Source organism: Pygocentrus nattereri, chromosome 7, assembly GCF_015220715.1.
Source record: "Pygocentrus nattereri isolate fPygNat1 chromosome 7, fPygNat1.pri, whole genome shotgun sequence".
Taxonomy (NCBI): domain Eukaryota; kingdom Metazoa; phylum Chordata; class Actinopteri; order Characiformes; family Serrasalmidae; genus Pygocentrus; species Pygocentrus nattereri.
The window spans coordinates 19,211,877-19,235,375 of record NC_051217.1 but is presented as its reverse complement, the minus strand read 5'-3'; the positions used below and the strand labels follow the sequence as shown (position 1 = coordinate 19,235,375).

The following is a 23,499-nucleotide window of genomic DNA, read 5'->3' as shown; positions in this document are numbered from 1 at the left end:
GAATATTCAGCATGATGCTCACTCTACCAGCTCTTTAACAAGCCCCCTCCTGAGATGAAATGGGCTCACTGTTTGTTCTATTAGGATGTGTTCAGGTCATGCAATATGTAAACAATATAAAATCTGTGGAAGTGTTATAACCCATCGCTCCCCTTGCCCTGCCATAATCACAGGTGTTTTGATTAATTCGTATGGGGTACATGCAGGTTGCAGTGCACTGTGGGTCAGATTATTTCTGGATAGTGTGCAGGTAGAATATGGGCATTTTAGGGTGAATCCTTTCTGAGAAATAAATGAAACACTTTTCTGAGGAAGAGGCTTTAGACCACATGTCCACTGTATGCAACGTGAATGTTTCCCTCCACTCTCTTCATCGGTGCCTCGCAGCTTAAGGGGAATGTCTGCGTACCTAAATAGGTAACTTGAACTAAACATTTCTATCTGGTATAATAGACTAGTTAAACTGTTTATTTATTTACTTATTTTCTGTTTCTATTTATGAAGGTATGGCATGCATTGGCACTCAAATAGACTATTTTAAAACTCTACTAATGAAACAGTACATGCCTAAAAATAAGTAGATTACACTTTAGAAGCCAGAGGCTTGTGGCAGTGGACAATGAAAAGTTGCCTTTGCTTGATTGGTCAACACTGTGTGACAGCTGCTTCGAAATTGCATGAAGTTTCAATGCTAGTCAAGTTCTTTGCTTCTCCTCTTTGGAAGTAAATGGGAGCAAAATTTCAGCTAACAGGCTTGCACATGGTGGACCATTTTTCCACTGTACATTCAAAAACAAGACCTGCCCAAATAATAAACTACCTGATTGAGAGACAGCCGAAATCACCATAATAACCGCGATTAAGCAAATCATCATTGACGCATGTACAAACCATTCTAGTTTACATATTGGTCATATGACAGGGCTTAGTAACATTATCTTCACATGAAGGAGTAAAGAATTTGCTAAGTGGTTCTTAGCTTAGTTACCACACAGAGGAGAGCACAGTTACATTGAGTGCCTTTATTTTTCTGTTGATACCAATCCTGAAAAGGGGAGCTCCACCGATTTCCACCAAAAAATTCTAAATAAATGTTTAAATCTTAAACCTGTAAGAGTCTGAAGTGGACTGGTTCATTGTAGAGAAATGTACTCATTCAAAACACTCAAATTTCATCACAGTGGGTGGCAATAGGAACCGGGGCCACATTATCTACTACACATGAACATGAATTACTTTGGAGTTCTCCTTCTGAGTTTACTGGAGGATTAGTGGTTAATATGGGAAAAAAGATTTTCATCTACCACTCTGCCATGAATGCTTTAAAAATACCCAGACAGTGAGCATATATTGGACCCCTGGCTTGTCAAGGTTGGTAGCCCGCTGGCTGTTTGCCACTTCTGGTCCACCTTGGACCACACAGATTATTGTCCAGCATACAGGCTCTACCTGATTTTTAATCTCCTCAAACAGATTTTAAATGCATAGAGACTTTTATTTTGGAAAATTAAAAAAACTAATACAAATATTACAAACAACTGATAGAGAAACAAATAATGATTAGGCCTAATATAAAAGGATTTTTATAGAAAGTGTTGTTGCTGACCCTGAGCTCGATTAAAACTGCTTACTAAAATGATTTACAAAGTATAACTAAAGAAGGAAGGAAAAATAAGCGAATTGCACTTTAAGTAGAAGGTGAGCAGTTTTAAGTGGAATTTTGTCTAATACTCTGCTTAAACACTGGTGGGCCACCCAGAAAATGCTGAGTAAGACACCAGTGGAAAACCAGCTTTGCCATCAGTGGGCCAACAGTGGCCCGCTATCCTCTCGCTATCAGGGCCATGTTTTAGGCCAAAATCATATCAGAAAACTATCATAAAACAGTGTTTTTGAAAGGTCAGCCAGTGTACTTTCTGTGAGGGAGCTTTTACTTTTTAACCACTGCAGATGTCTAGTTCCCATCACAAACACTGTGAACAGTTCTGACTGTTTCTTTGGAGCTTTTTTTTTTTAAACATCAAACCACTCTGCATGACTTTACTACATCATTTATATTTGATTATGCGGAAATCTTTAAAAATCAGTGGTATTCCCTTTTAAGCAGGCTATTAAGCATATAGCTACAACTTTCTGTACTGAACCAATAGACAGAGGAAAGAGCACTCTATCCTCTAAACAAGAACCATTTTTGTATCAGTCTGTAAGATGGCAACTTCAAGTTCATTCAGCAGTGCTTTGGCTGTTTGTGATGAGGTAACAAAGCCATAACCGATCCAGCAAAGGCAGTAAAACATGCTTTTAAAATGGGTTTTTAAGTGTGTAGAGCAAATTAACCAGTGTATTTAAATGTACTGGCTTGATTTTATTTGATTTGTGGTTGTAGTAATGACAACTGACAGCTGTAATCTAAGATTCCCCAGCTACATTATTATTTTCGCATACTAGCAGACTAAATAGTTTGCAAAAAATAGCCCTTGTGCCATTAGAAGTGCACTCATTTGTGTAGTAAATGAAGTACAGAAGTTTACGGATTGGGATGTGATTTTAGATCAGCCAGTGAGACAGTTCTAGTGTTAGAAAATGTTATAGTTAATGAAATAGCTTCACAGTAGGAACCAGATAATTCATAGTATTTACTAAACAATAAGGATTAAAAATTGGTGACTGAATGAGGAGTTAAAATCTAAGTGTGTGCTGTTTGTTGTCAAAGTGTCTGCATGAAGAATATATGTGCGCACCTTAAAAAGCGCCATAAATAGCAGCATTAAAAATACTCCAAATACTTCAAAAGGTCCATTTGGAGTCATTTCCAGCATGGACGGCATGAATAAACATGTGTTTGACACAGGTGCGCTGAGCGCAGAGACAGGACGGGCTGATGGATGTTTGAAAGTGTCAGAAGGGGCAGAAGAAAGCGGCAGGCTTTTTAGCTGCTTTAGAAAGTCTTTCTTCTTCTCCTTCTTTCCGCTGTCATTGTCCTTTCATCCCGCTGCCTCCTCCTCTGCTCAAGGAGAGCAGTTCTGCTCCGTAACTCGCAGGGCTATTTTTGGTCCTTTGTGCTACTTGCTGTTTAAAGACGTAGTTGCAGTTGTTGGTGTGTTGGGCAGAGTGGAGGAAGCAGCAGGATGTGCAGCGTGAGCGTGTGTTTGGTTGGGGGGAAGGGAATGTGGAGCACTGGATGCTGAGTGCACTGGGTTTTTTCAGCTAAAGGAATGGTCCAGTCAATAATGCTAATGCTGCTAATAATGAATGGAAGCGCATGGCCACAAATTAGCATTGTGAGAATGACATTGCGCTGATGGGTGTCTGCTGGCTTATATTCACTGTCCGCAGCTTTACCATGAGCTGAGCTATTCCTTTAACAGCAGTGCTTGAGAGTCACTGTCTGGTGCTCAGAAGCCACAGAGAAGATTTAGCAAAGTCCCCTAATCCCTGTCTTTGTCACGTCTGTGAAAACACACCCTGGCTCATTCCAGCAACGGGATGCTCATTTGCAGCAACCCTAAAAAGAGATGCATTGAATTTACTTCATGCAAATGTGTAGCATAGAATAGGATAGAATACAGTACAACAGGGTTGGGGGTTATAATGTTAATTAAGTACACCGTGGTATTTAAAAATGATGCTGGTATTTAAAAACGATACTGGTGTTTCAAAAGTATGACGTCAATGTTGTCATTGTCAAACGTGTGAATGGCCAAATAAACACATTCCACCCATTTATATTTAGAGGCCTCATTGATTGGTGGTGTGAGTGCTCACCAATAACTGGAGCTGATGAAAAACGGTAACAACCAGAGTCACTAACACCTCAGAAAAACCTAAGCAAGACAGCGGCTTAGCAACAACTTAAAGCTCCACTCACTCCAACACTTGTCACTCAGCTTCGTGATCTCTGATGTCCTTTAAATGGGTACCACTTTTTGTATCAGTTAGCTGGAACCAAGCCTATTGATTGGCAACTTCAGGTTCATTCAGCAGTGCTTTGGCTGTTTGTGATGAGATAACAAAGCCATAACCAATCCAGCAAAGACAGTAAAACGTTTTTAAAATGGGTTTTTAAGTGTGTAGCACACAATAACCAGTGTATTTAAGTGTACTGACTTGATTTTATTTGATTTGTGGTTGTAGTAATGACAAGTAAAAGCTGTAATATAAACAGCTGAGATTCCCCAGCTGCGTTATTATTTTCACATTCTATCAAACTATTATAATATGCAAAGAAATAGGGCATGTGCCATTACAAGTGTGCTCATTTGTGCAGTAAAAGAAATACGGAAGTGTGTCTGTTGGGACGCAGTGTTAGATCAGCCAGGGAGACACTATCAGCAGGTCCAATGGCTGATTTATAGCTTTATGCTCATTAGTTGCTCAGTAACAGTTAAACATCTCCAAGTGAAACTTTGAGGTATTTGTTGATTTTAGGGTCATTTATTGAGGTAGATCTGTGCATTTATTGAGGTAAGCCTATGCTAGCTTCGTATCCACCATCTTTTGTGATTCGTTCCATGTTTAACCGCAGTGTAACGGAGTCATCATTTAAGGTGGAACGGAAAATTCAAATGAGAAGCTGGCGAATAAGAAGCTAACTGGTGCGTTATATATATCCATGAGTTTGATTATTTAAGAGCTTTGGTAGCCACTTTTATTAGTTTTTATAAAATGTCACACACTCTGGACTCTGGAAACGTGCAGGTTATATCTACGGATCCAGTCCACCAATTTTCTCATGGTGTTTTCTGGAAACACATCTAAAGCATCTACATGTCTTTAAATCTTTTTAGAGGTGGTTTTAGTCTGTTTTGCTTGGTTTTTATCCACTTGCAGGGTTATAAATGCAGTAACAGTGATGTCAGAGCATAGGCAGAGTTACAGCTTGCCTACCAAAATAGTGAAGTGGTCTTTTTAATGACCTACTGTGGTGTGTGGTAGCTGCTGTAAGCCATTGTTATCTTAGCCAAAATGCCACAATCCCAAATACCACAGAACAGGTTCAATTTCAGCTTTCCGTCCACTCCAACACTACTCCAGCACTTCAGCACCAGTCACTCCACTTTTACTTTCTCAGATATTAGTTTTTATCATCTAAACTTGTCAGCAGAGCAGCAGTTAGTCCGAATCAAACTGGTTTGTAGCACTTTTTGGGTCTGCAACCTGCTCGCTAAGCTAACATTCAGTTAGCCTGTCAGCTACAGATCCAAACCATGGAACAGATTTAATGCTGCCTTTCTGTTGCTTCACCTATAGTCACTCATCTTCACTCCCTCTTATTTGAATCATTATCTAAATGTGTGTCGGTACTTCAGTTAGTCAGAATTGAACATGTTCTGTGGTGAGGGCTTTTATCATGGTAGCTAAGAAAATGCTAACCAGCTTCCCAGTTAGCAGTGTTGAACTTTTTTGACATTTATTGAATGATGCATTGAAAATCATACATAATAAATTGATATGCTTTTCTGTCACTTATGACACTGTACACCCCCATCCAGTACTTCAGAATGTAATGAGTTAATGGGGGAAAAGAGAGTGGAAGGAACAGCTGGTCTCTTATGCCGGCCTTACACCAAAAGATTTTTCAAGCGATTTCACTGTAGCAGACAAATATCCAACGTCGGAATAAAATCATGAGGGTCTTGTTAGTCACGTCGCGCTCGGATCATCTCGATTGTGTAGTGTAAGGTGGTCTAGATGGCAGTCTTAAATCAGTCTTTAAGTCTTGGCTCACGCAAACTGTGACGAGCCAGGGGTGCGTGTGAGTGCTCACGGCGCAATAAAAAAGAGAGAGGGAGTGAGTTTGAGAGTGCATGCGAGAGTGCCAGAAATCTTTGTGAAAACGGCAAATCTGCATCAATTTAATACAAAAATCATATTAACTTAAAATGTAAACTGACAGCTTTAGTATTTCGGGTTCACTGAATGCAACAGTGGTGTAAGGAAGGACTTTAAGAGCGGCATTACTAAAGAAGCATCAATGCTTTTTTTTTTTTTGCTTTCTGTTACGGTCGTGACTAATTATGTTTGTTTTTTTATGGTTTGTTCGACACCCAGTCGTCAATGCTGAATCGCTGCATGTTTAAGATTAAGTGACCCTTATTAGTCTCACAACGGGGAAACTTCATCTCCACATTTAACCCATCCGTGAAGTGAAACACCACATCTACTCTAGTGAGCACACACACACACTAGGGGGCAGTGAGCACACTTGCCCGCAGTGGTGGACAGCCCAATCCACAGCGCCTGGGGAGCAGTTGGGGGTTAGGTGTCTTGCTCAAGGACACCTCCGGCTCTGGGGATCGAACCGGCGACCTTCCGGGCACGAGGCTGGTTCCCTAACCTCCAGCCCAAATAGTCTTGCAAGATTCCCAGTCTTTGCAAAATCATAGTCTGTGACTAAAAACTGTGACACTGTCTTTAAATTTGATAGGGTGTCAGATTTTAGTCTTTCTAAAGTCTTTTACAGTCTTCTAGTGCATGGTTAGCGTTAGCTGTTAGAGATAAAATTTTAGCACTAGCTTTGCTTCAGTTGTTAAATATGGTTCTTATCCCAGTATGAGACATTACAGAATAATATGCCATTGTTAGTCTACAAAAGACGTTTACTTGAGCATTTTTTTTAATTTAAAAGAAATGTGTATAAATACCATGATATATATTGAAAAAGTCACTAATATTAATTATACTGTGATATACATTTTTGGCTCATAGCTTCAAGATGTTTTCACAATACTAGCACGATATTACCATAGTAAAAAAAAAACATCAACTACAAAGTTTTTTATTTAATGTTTCATTCACAAGACTGCACTGCACTATATCCAGTTATTTTAACTGGGTTAATAATACTTTCTTTGAAACATGCAGTTCAGTGTTTTTTAACGGCTGAATTGCTGATGCTCATCTGGCTGTCTCTACTTTGTCTTACTGGACAAATTTTATGCAAGTGAACTGACCCTCGACCAGTCAGATTATTGATGTGTGGTGCACAACCCTTGTTGTGGGTTGTTACACAAGCATATCTACATAAAGATTATTACAGTGGTGGATAGAAATGAGAGTGGGGAAATAATGAAGTTGGCTGAAAAATGCAAGATTTAAAAACAACGGTAGGCCACCTCGGGTGGACCAGCTTATAACTCCTGCTTGTGGTTAGAGACGTGCCCACAAAGAAGCAGTTACTAAATAGTAAGCTTCAGTGTGTAATAAGCCTGGGACTTTAAGGGGTTTAGCAATCCTGAAATCTGGGGAGGCCACAGGCCTCTTACTATCCCTATTTCCCGCGTCCCTGATGCCTGATATGCGTAGAAAAGCATATTGTGATGTAATTTGTCTTGATAAAAATAGATAACGTAATATTGCCCACCCCTCCATTGCAGTCAGTTGTACAATAGGACTACAGTAGGACATCGATAGGATTCACAGGTTTATTTATTTACCCAATTTTCTCCCCAATGTAGTTGTTTCCAATTCCACCAGCTAGTTAAGACTCCCCCAATCACACGATGCGACCAATGCTATAAGGGAGAAGGCTCGCACAGGCTTCCTCCGAGACCTGTGAAACCAGCCACCGCTTCATTTTGAACTGCCGCTCACACAATGTCACCAGGCAGCTAGACGCGCTCGGAGGAAAGCGCCAAAGCGCCAACCGCCAGATCTGTTACATCAGCTAAGAAAGGGGAGGGCCATCCTACCCACCTACAGAGAGCAAGGCCACTTGTGCTCTCTAGGACTCCTGGCTACGGATGGCTGTAGCATCACCAGGCATCGATCTCACAATCTCCTGGTGATCGGGCCAACACTTACAGTTGCGCCACTTGGGAGCCGGAATTTTTTCAATGTTTTAGATTTTTTTTCCACCAATAAAAGAAAAAATTACATAAGCTATAAGGCTGACTATAAGAAATACTTTGTGTTGATCTCACATGCACACATTTTGATTCATATTTTGATTATTTGTACTGATGTCTATAGTCTGTTGCAATAGTCTGTCAATTAAACTGAGATAAAGACAGAAAAATAGTAACATTTTGCTGAAGAGCAGCCTTCGTAAAGCTACATGACACCTACATAAGCCTTTCTTGAGAACTGATATAAACATAGACAAGCATTTTAAAGGCTTATTCCAGAAGAGTGGCATAAAGACTGCTTTTGTCAACTTTGATGTCCTGCTGGTGACATCCTGAATAGATAAAAATAATGTGTGGCCATGACTTAGTAAGGCGTGGGAGCAAGATCCTGATGCATGACCATGACTTGGTAAGGTAAGGGAACGAGGTCCTAGTAAGGCATGGGAGCAAGATAATTAAGTTATGGCCCTGACTTAGTAAGGCATGGGAACAAGATAATTAAGATATGGCCCTGACTTAGTAAGGCATGGGAACGAGATCCTAATACATGGACACAACTTAGTAAGGCAAGGGAATGAGCTCCTAATGTGTGCCCGCGACTTAGCAAGGCATGGGAACAAGATCCTAATGCGTGGCCACGACTTGGTAAGGCGTGGGAACGAGATCCTAATGCATGGCCACAGCTTAGCAGGGCATGATCTTGTTTCGACACCTTACTAAGTCATGGCCATGACTTAATTATCGCATTCCGACACCTTACTAAGTCATGGCCACACATTAGGATTTTGTTCCCTTACGTTAATAAAGTGTGGCCACACATTATTTTTATTTAAGTGAAATGTCCTCAGCAGTGTTCCATACATTTCACCTCATTAAATGTTACAACACCTGATGGCTCTTGGAGTATGCTTTTAAAAGTGTCTAGGTTTATCATTTGTCAGGAAAGACTTACGTCATGTAGTGTTATGAACTCTTTCCTTTAGAAAAGTGTCTGTCATTCTTTCTGATTTCTAAATCACTGCTGACTTGCTGATGTAAGAAAGTCCTATCCCGTTTGGTACGGTTTGAATTTGAGTAGGAACAACAAAAAAAAAAGTTGTCAGTCTGCAACTTTGCTGAATTTTTCCACATGAATAAAATACATCAGTGCAGTGCTGTCATTTAAGTTTACTTACTTTTGGGAAGTATTGTGTTAATGTAATGTTTTTCATTTGTGTGGAATGATGTGCACACCGGAATGAAGTAAGTTATGTTAACCTAAGTAATGTACTTCTCTTTGTGCAGTGTGTATGGGCTGGGGGGAGTGTGTTACGCTGTGAGCGTTTAGAATTACACCTCTGCTCATTATCCAGGTGCTTAGAGCTCAGGTGTCCTCTTCAAACTCCGGCCGCTCTTGGCACGCTGCAGCGCTAACAGAGGACTCCAAAGCCCTGCAGCTTCTTCCCGGCACCCGCTCCCGTTCTGTTCACAGACAATCCACCCCCTCCCCCACATTAGACTTACTGTTCGGAAAATAAGATTGTGCGTGTGCGTGTGTGTGTGTGTGTGTGTAGGAGCAGCAACATGCTCATGTCTTTGTAAAGTGATTATTATAAAAGCTCCATGTTTCATTTTAAAGCTGAAAACCGAAAACTTTGCTTTTTGGTTAACGGTCACATATGTTGAACATTTTATTATTACATGTAGCTTCTTGCATTGATATAATGCATATGGTTATTATTATTATTATTATTATTATTATTATTATTATATAGGTACTTGTATATATGTATATAATACATATGGAATGTAATATAGATATAGGCACACACACAATACATGTTATTACTATATTAAACTACTATTATATTAAAATTACTACTACTATATTAAACTTCTACAGTACTGTGTGCCAAAGTTTTAGGCCCTGCGTTGATTAGAAATTTATCTGTAATCGTTTCATTGCTCCAGTAAATGCTAATACCACAAAATGATAAACCAAAACAATACAAATAATATAAAATTCTTTATATTATTACTGCATATAGATGTTTACATATACATACCTGGAACATATTATGCACATTATGTACAGGTATTTACATGTATATAATATATGTATATAACAGATTATTATGGATAACACATATGGCATATACATATGATACTCTATTCTGACTAGGCAGAAAAACAAATATGTGTGTGTCTATTATGCTGTCCCTTTAAAAGCAACTCCTTGCGTGCCTTCACTGCCTGGCATGGATCAACAGCCATTTCAGAATTCAATTGCCAAGGACAGAGAGCAGGCAGGGAGAACTGTGGGTCATTCATCAGCCTCACCTGTCACATCCTCCCCACAGCAATCACTGAGTCACAGAGTGCTACTCACTTCCCATAGGAGAGAGAAGAGCCAGTGTATGAACCCTTCCCTCCTCAGCTACAACAGCGATTCCCAACCCCATAAGCCCTAAGGGCCTGTATGTTGGCCCACACTTCAGTTCCTCTCTCTAGGGACAGGCAATATGACGATATGTTATTGTGATAAATTACACCATAATGCACTTTGCCGAGCATATCACGGGTATCATATTAGAGCACTTAAAAAATGGTGCCGTGTTTGTTAAACTGATAAAGCCATGCAGCAGCCTTCCATGCACAGGATGCCATCCCTTAAGAAACATCAACGGGGGCTTAAATTATTTTTACATTATGATTAGGTCATTTATTAAAGACTGCATGGCTATAGTAATTATAGCTTGTAGGCTGCTTCACATGGCTTCACATGCTTTAGCCGTTTCATTATTTTAACAAGAGGTGATTTATAGGCCTCAAAATGTAATTGATTAAACCTATAGGAAAAGCTACTAAACCATACCAAAAGTGACGAAAGTATGCCAGGAACTAACACATCAAACCAAGAACTACAAGAACATAACTGAAAGCTACCAAACCACACCAAGAACTACCATACCGTACCAAAAGCTTCCAAAACATACCAAGAACTACCAAACCAGACCAAAAATTACTACAACATACCAAAAACTATCAAACCACGCCAAGTGTATTGCACATGATTTCACAAGCCAACTTTTTAAATGTTGTATATTTGGAAAATTTTAAAAATAAATGTAAAATTTACTTTTTTGTAGATTTGTGAAACATGCACTACTGTTTTGCTGGTGCATTTAGTCTACTTTTAGCTTGTTTGCAGACCTCAACAAACATAAATATGAAAAAGAATTGTGCATCATGAAAATATCTTTGGGTGTTGCAGTAAATTTTTGCCATATTAATATTAGATTTTATAGAGAGTAACAAACAATTACAGATTAGAAAGTCTTAACATTACGAACTGAATAATAAGCCAGGGAGTTCAAGGCGTTAATTAGGTTGAGTTGTTGGATCAGATGTATTAGAGCGAGGAAACACCAAAATATGCAGGTAGCCGGTGCTAACTGCTAATCCAATTGGGCTTTTCTGTTCAGTTGCTTTGACAGCTTTGATAGGCAGATCCAGAGATAAAGTCTGTCAAATTAACTCAGTGAAATTGCACTGCATTCTTAAATGTTGCCTGGGGGGCTAATCGTAACATACTTGGAGCTCTGGTCAGTGGTGCATCTGTGGAACTAGGATAATCTGATTACCGTGACCTCCTTTGGTGTGATGTCACACGGTTTTTTGAGAGCTGATAGGCTGTGGCCGCTGGTCAGTCCACACTGCCTCCTGAGCTGAGCTCACTCCAGACTTAAGTTACCTGCTCAGGCTGAGCTGCCTGTGTGCTTACAAAAAACAAAAGAATCTGCCTCCGCCGAGCCACGGGGATCAATTTGAGGGGTGACTCAGCCAAGAGTAATGCTAAACCCCCGATCACCTTGCTCTAACACTCTTCAGACGGGCTGTTAACAGACTCCAGCAGCACTGACAGCTAGCGGCCAGCTCGCAGGCTCTGCCCACTGCTGTTAGGCAGCTGTCACACGTACATTTAAGGGTGCGTTCGCACTGCGAAGCATATTTTGCACAAAATCTGTGCCTGAACTGTGAGGATCCTGCCTGTGACAAGTTTTGCAAAGCAGAGAGGAAGCAGCAGGGATTTCTATGGCCGATTGAGCAGTTCAGCACCATATCACACATTGCACTAGGGCTGTTTTCAAACCTAGTCTGAACCAGAGTTTGGGGTTTTTGTGACATTGTGTCTTTTATATTTGGTTGGTTTCACTAAGGGACGCTTAACGTCTGTGTACACCGACCAGCCACTTCATTAAAATGACCTCCTTGTTTAAACGCCCCACCTCCTTGTTATCAGCTCCACTTACCCTATAGGAGCACTTTGTAGTTCTACAGTTACAGATTGTAGTCCATCTGGTTCTCTGATACTTTGTTACACTGTTCTTCAGTGGTCAGGCCCACATGGACCCTCACAGAGCAGGTACTATTTGGGTGGTGGATCATTCTCAACACTGCAGTGATACTGACGTGGTGGTGGTGTGTTAGTGTGTGTTGTGCTGGTACGAGTGCTCACAGGACGCTGTTGGCTGGATATTTTTAGTTTGTGGGCTATTCTCAGTCCAGCAGTGACACTGAGGTGTTTAAAATCTCCAGCAACACTGCTGTGTCTGATCCACTCAGACCAGCACATGCTAACACGCCACCACCACGTCTGTACTCTACAGCCCCTGCAGGCCTAGGTCATCACACACTTGCCTCAACTGTGTTGATTTGTTAAGTAATTTCAAATAGACTTGCATAGATTTGTGATCCCTGGACAAAAACTCATAAACTGGGTTCATAGAGCTGAAATGAAAATTTTGTCTGTATTTCTGTGCATTTTTATAGACAACAGTAAGCTGTACAGTGATACCAGCCTTAAAACTAAATGTGGTTTGAGGTAGGGCTGAACAATTGAAGGAGAGTATGGAATTCTCCCACCATTATTACAACAGCAATTTAAATGTGATTCATTTCTGTCAATTAAGTTCCTGCCAGCTCACATGCTTTGCATTATTAGGGAAAGTTTCACCAGTTGAAACTTAATAATGTTGTTTGAAAATTGCACTTTTACAGATTGTGATTTCAGTATAAAATGAATTAACCGTTCACCGTAGTTTCAGGCAGGTTTTTGATGCAGTGCTGTTAGCAACAGTATGCATAACGCTATTATCGGAACAAACGTTAAATCTCCAAATCTCCAGCTAAATCTCCAAAACGTAAACTTTACAGTAAGTCAACTTTTAATGTAAATCAATGGAACCAGACATTTTCCCAAGTCATTTTTCCCATGTCTTTTGGTTCATTCTTCATGAAATTTACACACAACATAAAGCACATTATTATGTCAAAATTATGTCAAAAGCTGAAAAACAACAAAATTGGAGATACAAAGTTTTGTTCCGACAGCAGCGATAACCAACCTGATTACATTCCCAGTCGGAAAGTTTATGGTGTGACAGGAGTCTTCTTTAATAAGTACATGTGAAGGACGTTTTCCGGAGTCTGACATCATTTTATAGTAATTAAAAACCGAACCACTGCTCACTGCTGCTCATCTCACTCTGATTGGATTCACGTGATGTCATGGTAATGTCTACACTAAGTGGTTTTCTGCATATGCGCCTCATTTTCGATCAGAGTACTTGTCATGTACATGTAAACACCTCAGTCTTAATTTACGATCGGAATATATTCAATTGGATCGGCAAAAATCTTTGCGTGTAAACACAGACACTGTTAATCTGATGATTTCAGACTTATGATTTACTATATAAAAAGGGCAGAGGAGGTTATTTTAAGAGATAATGTATTTATACATTCAGCAATGACCTGTGGCTTAATCACTGACCAGGTTAACTGACCATACTATGACTTTGTTTCATGTTTTCTTAGAAACCGTTTGTTTTGTTACTCAGTCTCAAAGAAATAAGTTACTTTGTGACTTTCTGTTTGTCCCATTAGGACTGCTGGAGTTTGTACTGCTGTTACTGATTATGGGAGGAACAATATAATGATATTTGTCATTATCGTAATTAATTATGTAACATTATGGGATAGTCCCCTTTCTGCATATACTGTGAATATCATCAGTACTTAGACACTGACCAACTGCATGTTTCATTAAAAATCACATAATTAAGAGGTGTTTAATTGGACTTCAGTTGGTCCAGTTGACTGGGTGAAATCATTTTTTTTTTAAATGCTGCACTAGTGCAGTCTTTTTGTCTGTTTCAGCATATCAGACCTGAGATAAATTGAATACTGTGATGCATATTGTCTGTCACGGTGTTATATTCTCACCATATCGCCCACCTTTACTGCAGATGTCACTAAATATGACACGCATGCAGGCTGACAGTGTCTCCCAGCATGAGCAGTACTGTGGAGTTACAGCTGTTTGGACAGATAGATCTGCTCTAATCCTGTAGATGTCTTGAAGGTTCAGGTGTGTTGTTTTACAGGTACAGAGCAAAGAAGAGAGAGAGGGAGAGAGAGACAGACAGAGAGAGGCACACGTCCTGAGGCTGGGAACACAGTTCGCAGTGTAGCAACAATGACCCCTTTATCGCACGTCCAAGACAGAGATGGGTCCACAATGACAGGAGTCACTGGCCCAGCTGGGGGAGGGGAGGAGAGATAGAGCGATGGATGGAGGGAACGAGAAATATATGGAGTGGACCTTGTACTGTGACACAGAGGAACGAGAGAGAGAGAGGGAGGGAGAGAGAGAGAGCAAGTAGAGAGAGAGACGAAGGAGAGAGACTGAAAGCGAGAGATAGACCAAGGAACCAATGAGAGAGAATCTGTGGGTGTATATTCTCTCCATCTATCTATCCATATAGATATGGATCCAAAAGCTCAGGCATCTTTTGTAGAAGGTCAATCATGTGTCATAGGCGCTGAGGTCAGCAGAGTAGAGCGTGACCTCTGTAGCGCTGTAACACTGGAGTGGGTAGAAACATTACACTGCTAGTGACTGCATTTGTCCAGATTATACAGCAGATGACCTAATGACTAGAACCCTAAGAAGTCCTTAGAACTCCGTTATCTTGTCTTGTATTAGTTGAAGTCTCTGTAGTTACTGAATAATAAGCCTTAGTATGTAACAAGCCTGGGATTTTAAGGACATATACAGGTCAGCCAGTCAGAACAGAGATTGTTTACATAAATCAGTTTTAAATGCCCAGTAACAAAAGCAGCATGTTTAATTCTAAGGGATAAAGAGAGGTTGGGAAATGGTTTGAATATGAATGACTATTTTTGATACTTAAAACGTCATAAAAAATGATGTAGATTATGGACCCTTTAATGCAATGTAATTACTTTAAAAATGCAAAAACATGTTGTATTCCATCATCAACTAGTTCTCACTCATAGCTCACTGGACCCAGTGGAGAAGTTCTTTCTGCACTGATACTACATATTCAATCCACATCACATTTGAGGTATTGACACGAATTGAAGGACAATAAGGACATTCCATGAACATTCCATAAATGTTTATGGAAACAGATGGATGTGAATAGAAATCTGAGTCTGTGTGAACCATTTCACCTCAAATCACTTGCATCTAAATTATTGAACTGAGCAGAAATTTAGAAAAATGGGTGGAATTCTCCTTTAATATAGGCTGTTCACCCAACGTGCAAAAGTTAAGCTATATGTGGGAATGCTAACATCTTGCTGTGGTTTCCATGAAATAAAGCAATAAATGAACGATGAGCTTTTAAACTGGCTGTAAATGAGTTTTTACCATCAGTGGGGGCCGTTTCCATGGTAACTTGGTTACCCACTACAGAGCACAGACCTTTTAGCCGTGTCCCAATTCAAGGGCTGCATCCTTCAGAGGCTGCAATTGAGGGCCGATTGCTTCACAGCGGCGCAACCAGGCCGTCCCATTTCGAAAACTCCTTCGTATGCGGCGGAGAAATGTGTACTTCTTTTACATGGCCAGGAAGAATCCAGCGGGTGGATCCTTTACCAGCCAGCGTATCCTGAGATTTGTTGTGTGCCGGCGAAGATTAGCGAACATGGCGGCGACAGCAGAGGACTGAACGGCGGCTGAGGAGACACTTTTACATATAAATATTGAGTTTCTATTGAGTATACACTCACCGGCCACTTTATTTGGTACCCGTTCAACAGGTATTAGGTACCTATTCAATTGCTTGTTGGTAGCTAAAAGCCAATCTGGTCTGAAGCAGAACTTACATGAATGCTCTTTGCTCCCTAAAACAAAATAAAACAAAGAGCTCCATCTTTAAAGAACTATGAAAGAACTTGACACAACAAACAGGCTCTATGCAGCCTTTAAAGGACACGCCATCGTAGACCATGACCTTTGAAGGATGCAGCCCCTGAATTGGGACACAGCTATTGTTCTTATGATGCCTTGAAACCTTTGTCATGTGATTTGTATAATGACTCGACTTTAAAACAAAAAGAAAGTAGCTGGTATTGCAGATTCTAGCCAGTCAATACAGAATGTGAAATAAACATTCAGTGAAATAAAAATTCATTCAGTAGCTAATGAACTGCGTAGCTGTGTGAGGATTAATGGCCTGCACACATGTGGTGCACAATCAGTTTGAAGAGATTTGCCCTTCAGCACAGTTTGGACCATGAATATGACGTATTTATTCTAAAGGTGCTTTCACAACATTCCACTCCTTTTACAGCACCTTCTTTATTGCCCTTGCAGTGTTTCGCTCAATTGCAGCGTCCGGCATTGCTTTTCGGAGCTCTTTTAATCAGTAATTGAGTGCATTCTTTTCCCAGTGTTGGCCACAGCTCAGAGTCGACGTTATAGTTTCTCAAACAGCGCTGATTGTAAAAGCAAGGCCATAGGTGAGTGTTTACTCTCTGGATAGCGCTGTGACTCAGCGTCGGCACACACTGATGTCCACACCGTGGCTATGCTCTGTTAGATCAGAGTCATTTGGGGTTTTTTGATTTTGCCAGCACCCGTGGGAACATGGACACGTGTGCAAACAGGTGCTGGTGATGCTGCTCAGTAGGGGTGCAGAAATATATCATGCCTATGTATGTCAATTTGTATGTGCACTGATTTTGACATGCTTGATTATAATTATTAATGTTATTATAATTGTCAATGAAATATCTCTTCGTAATTAAATGTTTTCAAACTCAAAATTTCAAAAACAGCTCATTGTATTGCCTTTGTTTTCTATATTCTGCTAAAATAACCACTATGTTAGATGACTATATTAGTAATCAAAGTCAAATTTAATTGGTGATTTTTTTTAAATAGAGTAATTAATATAGTAAACAGACTGTTTTTTGTTGCTGTGCCTTTAGGAGTGATGTATTAATGAGCTGCCCTATATTATGCCTTATTCATAAAGCCATGCAGGCTGAAACACTAGCCTCAGTGTGAATGGGTGAAGCTACACTGCTATAGACTGAATAGGCAGGTACATGTAAATGTGTGTGTGTGTGTGTGTATGTGTGTATATATATATATATATATATATATATATATATATATATATATATATATATATATATATATATATATATATATATATGAAAATAAAAAAATAGCTTTGTTTCCAAACATGGATTGTTTGGACTGGGGCGTGAATGTTATGAACTTTTGACATAGCACATCAAACTCTTTTATTAAAAATAAAATGTTTTCTAGGCTTAAACTTCCTCACTTTTCAAGGAAGGTGATGTAGTCACGCCTGGGAATAAAAAGAGCATTCAGGAAAGGCCTTTATGAGCAAGTATTGGTTGAGGTTCGCCACTTTGCCAAAAAATGCATCAGCAAATAGTCCAACAGTTTAACACTCGAAGATTTAGGCATGTGATCCTCTAGAGTGCATAATATCATCAAAGGACTCAGGAAATCCAGAACAATCTCTGTATATAAAGGAAAAGGCTAAAAACTACAATGACATGTGACCTTCCATCTCTCAGATGTCACTGCAGTAAAACCCTTCTTCTGTGATGGATCTCACCAGCTTCTGAGTTTCAGTGATGAACAGTAAAAGCTGTTACTGCATCCACAAAATCAAGACATTGCCATGCACAGTGAAAGTCATATATCGACGACATCTAGAAATGCCGCCACCTTCTCTGGGCTCGAGCTCATCTGACGTGAACTGATGCACAGTGGAAATGTGTGTTGTGGTTTAGTCATCTTTCAGATTGTTTATGGAAATGTACAACTGAAGAATGGGGGGGAAAAAAACCTACGTTATCAAAAAAGATCACTTTGTGTCTTTAGTCCCCAGATGGTTATTAAGTCTTGTTAAAAGGACAGGAGATGTAACACAGTGGTACATGTTACCAACCCAACTTTTTTGGAATGTGTTACTGGCATCATATTTGGAATGACAATAAATTAATAGGATAAAACATCAAAAATTGGGCCTCATTCATCAAACATTCTTAAGAAACGTCTTCTTAAAACCTGCTTATTCAGATGTTCATCAGTGCTTTCTTTTTTGGGGTTTGTTCTTAGATAATAGAATCTACACACACTGAAGAGCACAAAGATCAGACCAATTTTGCGCTTTAAGAACACGTCGTGAATCTGACAGACTTTTTCTTTGGACCTTTCTCAAAAACACATTTTAAAAAATCCTCGGAAGGTATTGGTGAATGAGGCCCATTGTTTTGTTTTTTGTTTTCAAAGTAATATGGGTCGAACAGAATTCCCTAATCACTGCTTCATGTTTTTAGTTGATCCCAATCATTTTGGATTTGGGTTTGTGCTCTTTTTAAACAAGAAAACACAAGAATAGGAACATAACTCCTATATCAGTCACTCTTTGTGGTTACTCTGATGAAACACACCAATAATAAGCGTTTACTGATCTCAACTGTCCTCTCATAAAAAAGCTCATTCATAAAAAAAGCCTGGTGCACTTACAGTGTAACATAGAAGAAAGCCTAGTGCATCTTTTATACAGTGATAGAAAACACATAAAACCCCTGGTCAGCATGCTGAAACTGATAAAATGATTCCCCTGCTGCCAACAGGGCATGACGTAACTTCTCTGGCAGGAGATTTGAAGGAGTGGCTTTCTTTTTAACTTTTTATTTTTCCCGGTAACTGGCTCATCAGGTCAACGCGGTCAAACTGATATAGATCAATAATTGGACATTTTGTGATGGCATATTGTAATACATCCAGCCACATGCCTGTGTGAGTATTCCCACATGCACACATGCAGAGTATCCACCCTCAGTATCTGCCACACAGGATCCAGGACACAGATTAATAGAGAGATAAGGCATGCGGCAGGTGCAGCTGTTTGACACCAAAATGACAAATGCAAATCACACCACCGCTACCAACTACACACATACTGACTTCGCATTCAGAGTTATGTTTATAGAGCATGTGAAAGGAGGCAGCGAGTCTGAGTGCTGAGCTGTTCAGCAGGTCCTGCTGTGCCATTAAAGCTTAACTGAAATGGTCCTGCCGCAGTCCAAGGTTTGATCGAGAGCTCACATGACCGAGAGAGAAAGAGCACTAACACAGAGGACACAGAGTAAACAGAGACACTGCCCACACCCACACAACACACACACACACACACACACACACACACAGCCCGGCACCAATATCAGGGCAAACCTGCTCTTAGTATCTCTCTCTCTCACACACATACACACACAGTCCGGCACCAACATCACGGCAAACCTACTCTTAGTATCATACACACACACAGAGTATATATGCAGACATATATTTTGATATATATTTTTATTATATGTAAATTCCAGGTCATATCAATACAACTACAGTTGGGTTGTTTTGATTAAAAAATAAAAATAGTAAAGTAAAACAAAGATAACAAAGTACAGGTGACTTACAATTTTTCAACTTTATTGAAAAATTATATATATTTATAATTTAAATTTAGTTTTTTGGCAAAGCAGTTAACATCAATGTTCATTTCATGTTTGAGTTAAACAACAGTTTAAGTGCAATATTTAACATTCTTCAACATAAGACAAGCAGGTAAAGAGCTGAGAATTCCAAAAAGAATAGCTCATTAATGGTCAGTATTAAACGTCTATAAGATCAGACCTCAGAAGATCCTAAGGCTGAATCTCAAATGGCTCACTGCTCCCTATATCCCTATATAGAAATAAAGTCACTGTGCAGGTTCATTATTCATTCATCAAGATACAATCTATATTAACACTTTTCTCAGCAAATAAACACAAACTACACAAATAAATAGATTTTGAAAATGTGTCTTGCGTGCCTAATTATTAGAAAGATAATATTACTGTAAATGTTAAATGTGTCCAGGATTATAGATAATTCTATGATGCTTTAGAAAGCTGCATAACATTGAAAATGAAGCTATAATACAAATGGAGGCGCCAGAATACCTTGCATTTAAAATGTGTTGGTCATATCTTGTGGTTGAAATATAAATATATAATTACAGAATATTCTTTATTATTCCGTAGGCCATTGGCCATAACTGCAGGCTTCCTGGTGGTGTCTGCTGGTACTGTTTTTAGCTACGCGCCATACGTTTGTCCATTTTGGTAAGAAACCACATAAGCAAGTCAGATATTTCTTGGCTGTCTACATTTGGGCTAATGGGGGTAAAAAGCAGCTCTCATATGATTTGAGGGTGAACCAGAGGACAAGCACACACACACACATAACATACGCACGCATGTAAACACACATACGTGTACAAAGGAACAAATGCAAATAGAAAGACACAAATGGTCACCACAGTTTTGCACACAGAGTGCTCTAGCATGGCACTGTGTCGCTGATGTTGGGCGAGTGACCGCCGCTGCTCGTCCGGACCACAAAGGCACACTGCAAGTGAGAGGCGTATTGTTCCTGTCCATCTGGGTGCAGGCCGTTGCTGCACCGTGTGCCCTGGCACTACAGTCTCCTGTAATACTGCCACCAGTCAGCTCTCACAGTGCTAACCTTCAGCCACGCTGACGCTGGACGACCGACATGAGAGAACACGTCTATATGAGGCTTTCATTGTCCATATAGGACATTCATAGAATGTATACTGTCATTACAATGGAGGTTTAATTGCATCAGATGAAGTCAAAAATCTACAGTGTGGCTGGGATGAGAATATAAGAAAGTAAGGAAAGTTAATTTATTTGAGCATAGACCTAAGAAATAAGACTAAATGAGCATCATTGCTGTCATATCAAAACCTCATTTTTTGAGCTTTTTTAATTTGTTTACCAGCTGCACTTTAACATACAAGTTAATGGACACACATAAGGATCATTGTACCAAAGTGGTTCAAACTGGGATTCCACAGAAAAAAACAAAATCAACAAAACGTTGAAAAAATTATTATTAGACTTAGATAAGATTATATTATTAGATGTTAAATATTTGAACCATTTCTTGAAGAATTGTAATTCTGGGATCAGAGATTTATACCCCTGATATCAGATGTTATTGAAAGAAGTCGCCATAGACAGATTGCAGTGTGAGTGAGTTGATCAGCAATGGCACTACGCAGAGCAGCTGTGTGTCTGGCCGCAGGTCATTAGATCAGTGTGAGAGCCACTGTCTTTTTACCTGAGCCTTAGTTGATGGTCATCTCGAACAGGCCTGACTGCTGTCCAGCGGAACCTGACACTCTTCTGCCCTCAGTGTCTGTGTTTAACTGGGAGGAGTGGGGGCACGGTTGCAAGCTGTATATAGATTTTGTTTATATATATATATATATATATATATATATATATATATATATATATATATATATATATATATATATATATATATATATATATATAATGTAAGTTGCCAAATCTATATGAGCTTGTTGAACATAGCATTAACCTAGACCTGATGTCAACCACAACCCACCCCACACCCCACCCTTATCTTTGTGAACATTTGTGAGGTCAGACACTGATGTTGGATGAGAAAGCCAGGCTCACAACTGATGTTCCTGTTCATCCTAAAGGTGCTCAGTGAGGTTGAGGTGAGGGCTCTTGCAGACTGGAGTTCCTCCACATCAAAATCATCAAACCATCAAAGTTTTATGGAGCTCACTTTGTGCACAGGGGCAGTCAAGCTGGAACAGGAAAGGCCCTTCTCCAAAGTCTTTCCACAAAGTTGAAAGCATGTAATTGTCTAAAATGCCTTTGTACGTTGTAGCATTAACATCACCCTTCACTGGAACTAAGGGGCTCAAACCCCAAAAACCAGCCTCAGACCATTATCCCTCCTCTACCAAACTTTACTTTTAACACTATGCATTCCGGTAGGTAGTGTTCTCCCAGCATCCACCAAACCCAGAGTCGTCCATCAGATTGCCAGAGGGTGAGGCGTGATTCGTCACTCCAGAGAGCGCATTTCCACTGCTCCAGAGTCCAGCGGCTACAGGATTTTACACCACTCTAGCTGGCACTTGGCAATGCGTATACCGATCTCAGGCTTATGCTCACCTGCTCTGCCATGGAAACTCATTTCAGAAAACTCCTGGCACACAGTTCTTACATTGATGTAGCTTCCAAAGGCAGTTTGGAACTCTGTAGTGAGTGATAGGTGATTTTCATGAGCACTCGGTGGCCCCAGTCTGTGATTTTGTGTGGGCTGCTGCTTCATGGCTGAGCTATTGTTGCCCTTAGATGCTTACATTTCACAATAGCACGTACAGCAGCACTTACTATGGAAGATTTAGCATGGCAGAACTGACTTGTAGCAAAGGCAGCAGTGTTACATTCTAAGCCACTGAGCTCTTAAGTACAACCCGTCCACTGCCAGTGTTTGTCTGTGGAGATTGCCTGTCTATGTACCTGATTTTGTACGCCTAGCAATGAGTGTGGCTGAAACACCTGAACTGAATAATTAGGAGTGATGTCCATGCACTTTTCCCCATTTAGTAAATATTCTACCAAACACGGAAGGTATCAGCACTGCTTAAACCCGTCATATTGGCACCAGCCGGGTGTTCAGCTTTGAACAATATTTAGTCCAATATGATGGCAGATTGTGGGCAGATGAATAAGCCCATGTTGGACATGGTAATGTCAGCTTTCGCCCAGAATGTTTCTGTCTCACTGCCCCAGCCCTGCTATTTGTAATAACACTCATCCTACTGACAATAACTAACATTATCTTGTCTTAGTTCAAAGGATTATTGAGTTAAGACAAGCAGCATTAGCCTGGTGATGCTGGCTGGAGCACTGGATCTCAAGGGGCTGCACTTCATTTGTTCACGTTTTTTGTGTTTGTTCCTCAGATTCAGTCTGACATTACCAGAACATGGCAGTGAAATGGAAGTGACTGATGCCTCTGTATTAATAGTTATAGCATCAAAAATAGTCCTGCTTTTTCTCTTCTTCTGATTAAAAGAGCTGCATGTGGCTCTTTCACTGTCCTGTTGCAGCTCCACAGCAGAATTACATTTTTAGGCAAAAATAAAATAATTCTTTTACAGTAAAATAAAGCTCGACTGATTGTTCTAATATGATTTTAACAGTAAATGGAACGCTGGAGTTAATGTAGCCTATATCTGCTAATTCCCCAACCTTTAACCCTGAAGATTGGTGTGCAGACTGATGGTCACCATAGCAACGAATACAATCTTGCCTAGCTCAATCTTGCATAGGTAATGAAACAGCAAAGGGACGAACATCAATAACTTGGAGACGAATGGACTGGTTTCCTGATACGTTTAATCTACAATGA

General features: G+C 40.0%; 1 protein-coding gene across 1 annotated transcript in view; it reads left to right on the top strand.

Annotated features, from left to right (window-relative positions):
• The window catches only part of map3k10 (mitogen-activated protein kinase kinase kinase 10), a 65,232-nt gene that overhangs the window by 3,897 nt on the left and 37,836 nt on the right, over positions 1–23,499 (top strand). The gene's annotated exons all lie outside the window — the stretch shown is intronic.